Below are 8,546 nucleotides of genomic sequence, written 5' to 3'. Positions count from 1 at the left end.
TTCACTGCTGATGGCTCATTATGGAAGAGATAAATATTATTATTACACATCACATATGAGCACTAAGTGTGGGTAATTCCTCCCATGGGCCTCATCCACATACAGTGAGGGAAAAAAGTATTTGATCCCCTGCTGATTTTGTACGTTTGCCCACTGACAAAGAAATGATCAGTCTATAATTTTAATGGTAGGTTTATTTGAACAGTGAGAGACAGAATAACAACAAAAAAATCAAGAATGTCAAAAATGTTATAAATTGATTTGCATTTTAATGAGGGAAATAAGTATTTGACCCCTCTGCAAAACATGACTTAGTACTTGGTGGCAAAACCCTTGTTGGCAATCACAGAGGTCAGGCGTTTCTTGTTGTTGGCCACCAGGTTTGCACACGTCTCAGGAGGGATTTTGTCCCACTCCTCTTTGCAGATCTTCTCCAAGTCATTAAGGTTTCGAGGTTGACGTTTGGTAACTCGAACCTTCAGCTCCCTCCACAGATTTTCTATGTGATTAAGGTCTGGAGACTGGCTAGGCCACTCCAGGACCTTAATGTGCTTCTTCATGGAGCCACTCCTTTGTTGCCTTGGCCGTGTGTTTTGGGTCATTGTCATGCTGGAATACCCATCCACGACCCATTTTCAATGCCCTGGCTGAGGGAAGGAGGTTCTCACCCAAGATTTGACGGTACATGGCCCCGTCCATCGTCCATTTGATGTGGTGAAGTTGTCCTGTCCCCTTAGCAGAAAAACACCCCCAAAGCATAATGTTTCCACCTCCATGTTTGACGGTGGGGATGGTGTTCTTGGGGTCATAGGCAGCATTCCTCCTCCTCCAAACACGGCAAGTTGAGTTGATGCCAAAGAGCTCCATTTTGGTCTCATCTGACCACAACACGTTCACCCAGTTCTCCTCTGAATCATTCAGATGTTCATTGGCAAACTTCAGACGGGCATGTATATGTGCTTTCTTGAGCAGGGGGACCTTGCGGGCGCTGCAGGATTTCAGTCTTTCACAGCGTAGTGTGTTACCAATTGTTTTCTTGGTGACTATGGTCCCAGCTGCCTTGAGATCATTGACAAGATCCTCCCGTGTAGTTCTTGGCTGATTCCTCACCGTTCTCATGATCATTGCAACTCCACGAGGTGAGATCTTGCATGAAGCCCCAGGCCGAGGGAGATTGACAGTTATTTTATGTTTCTTCCATTTGCGAATAGTCGCACCAACTGTTGTCACCTTCTCACCAAGCTGCTTGGCGATGGTCTTGTAGCCCATTCCAGCCTTGTGTAAGTCTACAATCTTGTCCCTGACATCCTTGGAGAGCTCTTTGGTCTTGGCCATGGTGGAGAGTTTGGAATCTGATTGATTGATTGCTTCTGTGGACAGGTGTCTTTTATACAGGTAACAAGCTGAGATTAGGAGCACTCCCTTTAAGAGTGTGCTCCTAATCTCAGCTCATTACCTGTATAAAAGACACCTGGCAGCCAGAAATCTTTCTGATTGAGAGGGGGTCAAATACTTATTTCCCTAATTAAAATGCAAATCAATTTATAACATTTTTGACATGCGTTTTTTCTGGATTTTTTTGTTGTTATTCTGTCTCTCACTGTTCAAATAAACCTACCATTAAAATTATAGACTGATAATTTCTTTGTCAGTGGGCAAACATACAAAATCAGCAGGGGATCAAATACTTTTTTCCCTCACTGTACATCTGGCACTAAACTGTAGCAGAGTTATTATTCCTTTTTCTATATGTTACTATTATTTCACATAATACCAAAACAAACACACTCCCGTAAACCCCGGGGGAGAAGGGGGCATACCAGCAAGATGCTGGAGCAGTCACCAGTACTTTTTCGATGACAAACAGGCCTTGATTATCGTTTTCTGTGCTGCGTATGAACTGTGGCCTGAATCCTAACTAATCCTAATGGAGAATTATAGATTGATCAATCAGAATGGGAGGGCTGATATCAATAGTATTACCGCATTAGTGGCATTGTCTGAATAATGGGGAAATGGTTTGGGAACGGGGTCAGGGTGGAGGAAGTGGGTTTTGAGGAGGCTGGTCGCAGACATGGTTGGTTGACCCTCTGTGCCAGCCTCTCTGCAATGGGAAGCTGGTTATGGGTGAGGAGGGAGTAGATAAATCATCGCCCAGAGCAGAGACAGATGGGAACATGGAGTATATAAAGCAAGTGGAAACAACAACACTATTAATGACAATTTTAAAAGCGGCTATGAAAATAAATCAGAATTAAACAACAGTTGGACTGATCCTACAGCCTTCTTAGACTCAACAACCCTGAAGCAACTATCAGCAGACAAAAAATAATCACTAAAAATAGAAATCACCCAAAAATAAATATTATACACTGTTAAAATATTAGAGCGGAGAAAAGCACCAGGTATGGACGGCTTTCCCATAGAATTATGGGAAATGTCATGTCTAGTTTAGTGGGTCCATGTCTATGAAATGTGAAGCTGTCTTTTGTAAAAAAATAAGTAATAATAATAATTGTACACAAAAAAATTAAGCAAGTGGATGGATATGTGTTTAAATGGGAGCAGCTTGATGCATTGACTGATGATGTTGAATGAAGGCCCCCAGTCATCCTTTCTAACTCCCGTCAATCTGTTTTTCTGTGGGAAAAGAAATGAAGGGGTGGTGTATGAGAAAACAAACCCGACCAATGAGCGTTCATGTTTCTGGGGAACTTAGATTCCTCATCTTTCTTCGGCTGGTTCACAGACTGTGTTCACGGTATGCCAAAGAGTACTGTCTCAACACTCTTTGCTATCTCAACTCACTCATTAATTCTCCATTAGCAATGACTTCATATGAGCTGTGTAGTGTGGCCCCTTTTCACCATTTAAGGTTGGGAACACCTTTGAACCACCCATTTGCAATGTACACTCCCCTCCATTTGGACAGTGAAGCTTAAACTTTTAAAACTTAGGCTCTATACGCCAGCTTTTTGGATTTGAGATCAATTGCTTTATTTGTGGTGACAGTACAGAATGTCACCTTTTATTTGAGGGTATTATCATACATATCTGTTTTACCGCTTAGAAATTAAAGCACTTTATGTATTTAATCCCCCCATTTGAAGGTGTCATAGGTATTTGGACAAATTCACTTATAGTGTATTAAAACAGTCAAAAGTCAAGAATTTGGTTCCATATTCCCAGTGGCGATTTTAGCATGTGAATCTTGGTGGGGCAAACGCAACATTTTTTTTTTTGATGCATGCCAGCAAAGCCACTACACAACACAACACTAAACAATATATTAATTGCACTATAACGGTGACAAACGGTGCCCACAAACTGTTAGGGCCTACATAAAGCTGTCCCAACAGCAGAGCTTTCTTTTCAGCACCATGGAGTAAATCTTTACCACCGCTACACCTGGCTATCAGCGGAGCCTTGTCAGGCAGCGAAACAGTTCATTCAGCCTCATTTACTGCCTTTTTAAAAAACATACACTACCGGTCAAAAGTTTTAGAACACCTACTCATTCAAGGGTTTTCTTTATTTTTACTATTTTCCACATTGTAGAATAATAGTGAAGACATCAAAACTATGAAATAACACATACGGAATCATGTAGTAACCAAAAAAGTGTTAAACAAATCAAAATATATTTTATATTTGAGATTCTTCAAATAGCCACCCTTTGCCTTGATGACAGTTTTGCACACTCTTGGCATTCGCTCAACCAGCATCACCTGGAATGCTTTTCCAACAGTCTTGAAGGAGTTCCCACATATGCTGAGCACTTGTTGGCTGCTTTTCCTTCACTCTTTTTTTTTTTTTGTCATTTAGCAGATGCTCTTATCCAGAGCGACTTACAGTTAGTTATTTTTTCATTTGTTTTTGTTTTTCATACCCCCTGTGGGAATCGAACCCACAACCCTGGCGTTGCAAACGCCATGCTCTACCAACTGAGCTACATCCCTGCCGGTCATTCCCTCCCCTACCTTGGATGACGCTGGGCCAATTGTGTGCCGCCCCATGGGTCTCCCGGTCGCGACCGGCTATGACAGAGCCTGGATTCGAACCAGGATCTCTAGTGGCACAGATAGCACTGCTATGCAGTGCCTTAGACCACTGCGCCACTCGGGGAGATACTACACACTCTGCAGTCCAACTCATCCCAAACCATCTCAATTTGGTTGAGGTCGGGGGATGGTGGAGGCCAGGTCATCTGATGCAGCACTCCATCACTCTCCTTCTTGGTAAAATAGCCCTTACACAGCCTGGAGGTGTGTTGGGTCATTGTCCTGTTGAAAACAAATGATAGTCCCACTAAGCCCAAACCAGATGAGATGGCGTATCGCTGCAGAATGCTGTGGTAGCCATGCTGGTTAAGTGTGCCTTGAATTCTAAATAAATCACAGACAGTGTCACCAGCAAAGCACCCCCACACCATAACACCTCCTCCTCCATGCTTTACGGTAGGAAATACACATGCAGAGATCATCCGTTCACCCACACCGCATCTCACAAAGACACGGCGGTTGGAACCAAAAATCTCCAATTTGGACTCCAGACCAAAGTACATACAGTATCTTTCCCGTGGGCCTTGATACCTTATAGGTCCTGAGTGGTTGACGTCACAAAACACTATCAGAGATCGTTTATCGCTGGTTCCATAAACCAATGTTATTACTCATCTCTATCAGTGTAGCTACTAGAGCGAGGCTGAGCCCTAACTACAGAGAGAGCTACCTGGGACTGAAGGGACTATTATTCATCTCAGCTTTATGCCACAGGCCACTTCTCTCTGGCTGACCTTTAGCAGTTTCCCAGTCTCTTATTCAGCCTGAGTTTATTTTCATCCACATTCACATTCAGATCCGCTGCTGATGACATTTTCAGCTGATTTATGTCCTAATGATTGCAGGGTCTTTGCTCTGCATTCTGGCTATTTCACACTCCAGTGAGTCAGTGGATACGGTTGTTCATTACAGGTTTGGTGAAAGACAGGAATGATAATGTTGTCATCTCAATAACTGTGGTTCATTCAGGCACCTCAGACTACATTGTCGACATGCCAAGCAGGCAAGGTGGACAGGGACAGAGTGGGGGGAGGAAATAGGAGGAGAATAATTGATATGCAGGGCACTGTATTTTGACTTTTCATATTGGTTCTAACCATGCACGTTGAGATTACTAATATTGGAGAGTTGAGTTTGAACTGTGAGGATATGTATTGACTTCTGAAAGCTGCTATCTGTCTTCTCCTGGACAGCCTCAAAGAGAGATTACATTAGGCAGTTTCTGCTTACCGGGGCACATTTATCTATGAAAAATGGATGACAAATTGATCTTGTGGTTAATAAGAGAACTGAAAAAACACAAATCTGTATTAGAGCCCTATCTCCAGACAGGATGTTTAGTGCTTTATGGATATCATATACAGTATAATGCTGCCTGCACTCCCTGACTGAGCATTGATCATGCAGAGTGGAATGCATTGGATACGACATTAAAGAGATTCTCCGGTACTTTTGTATACTTTTTAGACCAGGGATGGGCACCTTTGATGGGGGTGGGTGCCACAAAAAAAATAGAACTCATCATGAGGGGCCGCAGTGGCTCGTGGGTCTGCGTAATCACACCAAAACTATTATTGGTCTGCAGGACTACAAAAGGGGGGCCAGTTGCCCATCCCTGTTTTAGACAGTAGTTCTGGCCGACGTGGGGGAAAATCTAGGGAAAATGGCACAGCACAGCTTCCAGAGAAACAGTTGCTTTCAAACTAGGGATTTCTTGGCTAATTGAGGTAAGACAGTAATTCTGCTCATAGATTATGCATGTATGAACTACACATTGACACATCCAGCCCAAAGCGGGAGGTTTAAAAAATACTTAGTAGTCACCAAATTTCCGGAGCATGTCTTGAAAAGACTCCTGTCCTGCTTCAGAGAACAGGATGGAACTTAGCATGATACAGATCACAATAATGATAGACATGATAAAGGAAAGGGATCCATCATTCATGGAACATTGCTGAAGAATAGAAAACAAAAAAGAAATGCATGCAGCGTGACTAAGGTTATGTTTGATTTTACACCTACACGCATGGTCACCAAGACCTATGAAAGCACAGGCTCTATAAAATGACCTGACATTACCTGGGCAATCACTCCATACAGACAAAATGAATTCAAGACAAATGCTCTTCCTGACTTTCGGGACTCAGTCGAGCGCCTCAGGGACAGGGGTTTATTTTCAATGTGCTAGTTTGGCTGGTTAGAAGAGACATGTCAATATTCAAAGCAATCATGCAACCTTATGTACAGGGAAATGAAAATGGCTTCTGAAGAAACACGCACATGCTCCTAACTCCTGGGCGTCTGTTGATAAGTGGGGGAAAACAGAAGGCTAATGTGAGAGGAAATGTGGTTGTCTGCAGAGATAGCACTCCCTCTATCTTGGTTCGTGCAGGTGACTGTGACCTCCTCCTCAGACCAATTGGCAGTACACCAAGAATGTCACACCAGCCTTCGCTTTGGCTCCCCCTCCTGTCCAGATTAGGCGTTCGGCGTCGCCGGCCTTCTAGCTGCTGCCGAACCTGCTGCTGGCAAACGCCCTTCACTCATCAACCCTGGACTTGTCTCGTCATCATTACACACACCTGTTTCCAATCCACACTATATCACTGTATACAGTTGAAGTCGGAAGTTCACATACACTTAAGTTGGAGTCATTAAAACTAGTTTTTCAACCACTCCACACATTTCTTGTTAACAAACTATAGTTTTGGCAAGTCGGTTAGGACATCTACTTTGTGCATGTGTAACAGTGTTGCTTCCGTCCCTCTCCTCGCCCCTACCTGGGCTCGAACCAGGGACCCTCTGCACACATCGACAACAGTCACCCTCGAAGCACCGTTAACCGTCGCTCCACAAAAGCCGCGGCCCTTGCAGAGCAAGGGAAACAACTACTTCAAGGTCTCCGAGCGAGTGACGTCACCGATTGAAATGCTACTAGTGCGCACCGCTAACTAGCTAGCCATTTCACACCGGTTACACATGACACAAGTAATTTTTCCAACAATTGTTTACAGACAGATTATTTCACTTATAATTCACTGTATCACAATTCCAGTGGGTCAGAAGTTTACATACACTAAGTTGACTGTGCCTTTAAACAGCTTGGAAAATTCCAGAAAATGATGTCATGGCTTTAGAAGCTTCTGATAAGCTAATTGACATCATTTGAGTCAATTGAAGGTGTACCTGTGGATGTATTTCAAGGCCTACCTTCAAACTCAGTGCCTCTTTGCTTGACATCATGGGAAAATCAAAAGAAATCAGCCAGAAATTGTAGACCTCCACAAGTCTGGTTCGTCCTTGGGATCAGTTTCCAAACACCTGAAGGTACCACCTTCATCTGTACAAACAATAGTATGCAAGTATAAACACCATGGGACCACACAGCCGTCATACCACTCAGGAAGGAGACGCGTTCTGTCTCCTAGAGATGAACGTACTTTGGTGCGAAAAGTGCAAATCAATCCCAGAACAACAGCAAAGGACCTTGTGAAGATGCTGGAGGAAACAGGTACAAAAGTATCTATATCCACAGTAAAACGAGACCTATATCGACATAACCTGAAAGGCCGCTCAGCAAGGAAGAAGCCACTGCTCCAAAACTGCCATAAAAAAGCCAGACTACGGTTTGCAACTGCAAATGGGACAAAGATGGTACTTTTTGGAGAAATGTCCTCTGGTCTGATGAAACAAAAATGGAACTGTTTGGCCATAGTGACTATCGTTATGTTTGGAGGAAAAAGGGGGTTGCTTGCAAGCCGAAGAACACCATCCCAACTGTGAAGCACGGGGTGGCAGCATCATGCTGTGGGGGTGCTTTGCTGCAGGAGGGACTGGTGCACCTCACAAAATAGATGGCATCATGAGGAAGGAAAATTATGTGGATATATTGAAGCAACATCTCAAGACATCAGTCAGGAAGTTAAAGCAAGGTTGCAAATGGGTCTTCCAAATGGACAATGACCCCAAGCATACTTCCAAAGTTGTGGCAAAATGGCTTAAGGACAACAAAGTCAAGGTATTGGAGTGGCCATCACAAAGCCCTGACCTCAATCCTATAGAACATTTGTGGGCAGAACTGAAAAAGCATGTGCGAGCAAGGAGGCCTACAAACCTGACTCAGTTACACCAGCTCTGTCAGGAGGAATGGGCCAAAATTCACCCAACTTATTGTGGGAAGCTTGTGGAAGGCTACCCGAAACGTTTGACCCAAGTTAAACGATTTAAAGGCAATGCTACCAAATGCTACCAAACCTGCGTTTGACTTCGCCTACCGCATTTCACCGTCGCCTTCTGACACAAATACTAATTGAGTGTATGTAAACTTCTGACCCACTGGGAATGTGATGAAAGAAATGAAAGCTGAAATAAATAATTCTCTCTACTATTATTCTGACATTTCTCATTCTTAAAATAAAGTGGTGATCCTAACTGACCTAAAACAGGGAATTTATACTAGGATTAAATGTAAGGAATTGTGAAAAA

The sequence above is a fragment of the Coregonus clupeaformis genome, chromosome 7 (assembly GCF_020615455.1).
Source record: "Coregonus clupeaformis isolate EN_2021a chromosome 7, ASM2061545v1, whole genome shotgun sequence".
Classification (NCBI taxonomy): domain Eukaryota; kingdom Metazoa; phylum Chordata; class Actinopteri; order Salmoniformes; family Salmonidae; genus Coregonus; species Coregonus clupeaformis.
This window is presented reverse-complemented; position numbering follows the sequence as displayed.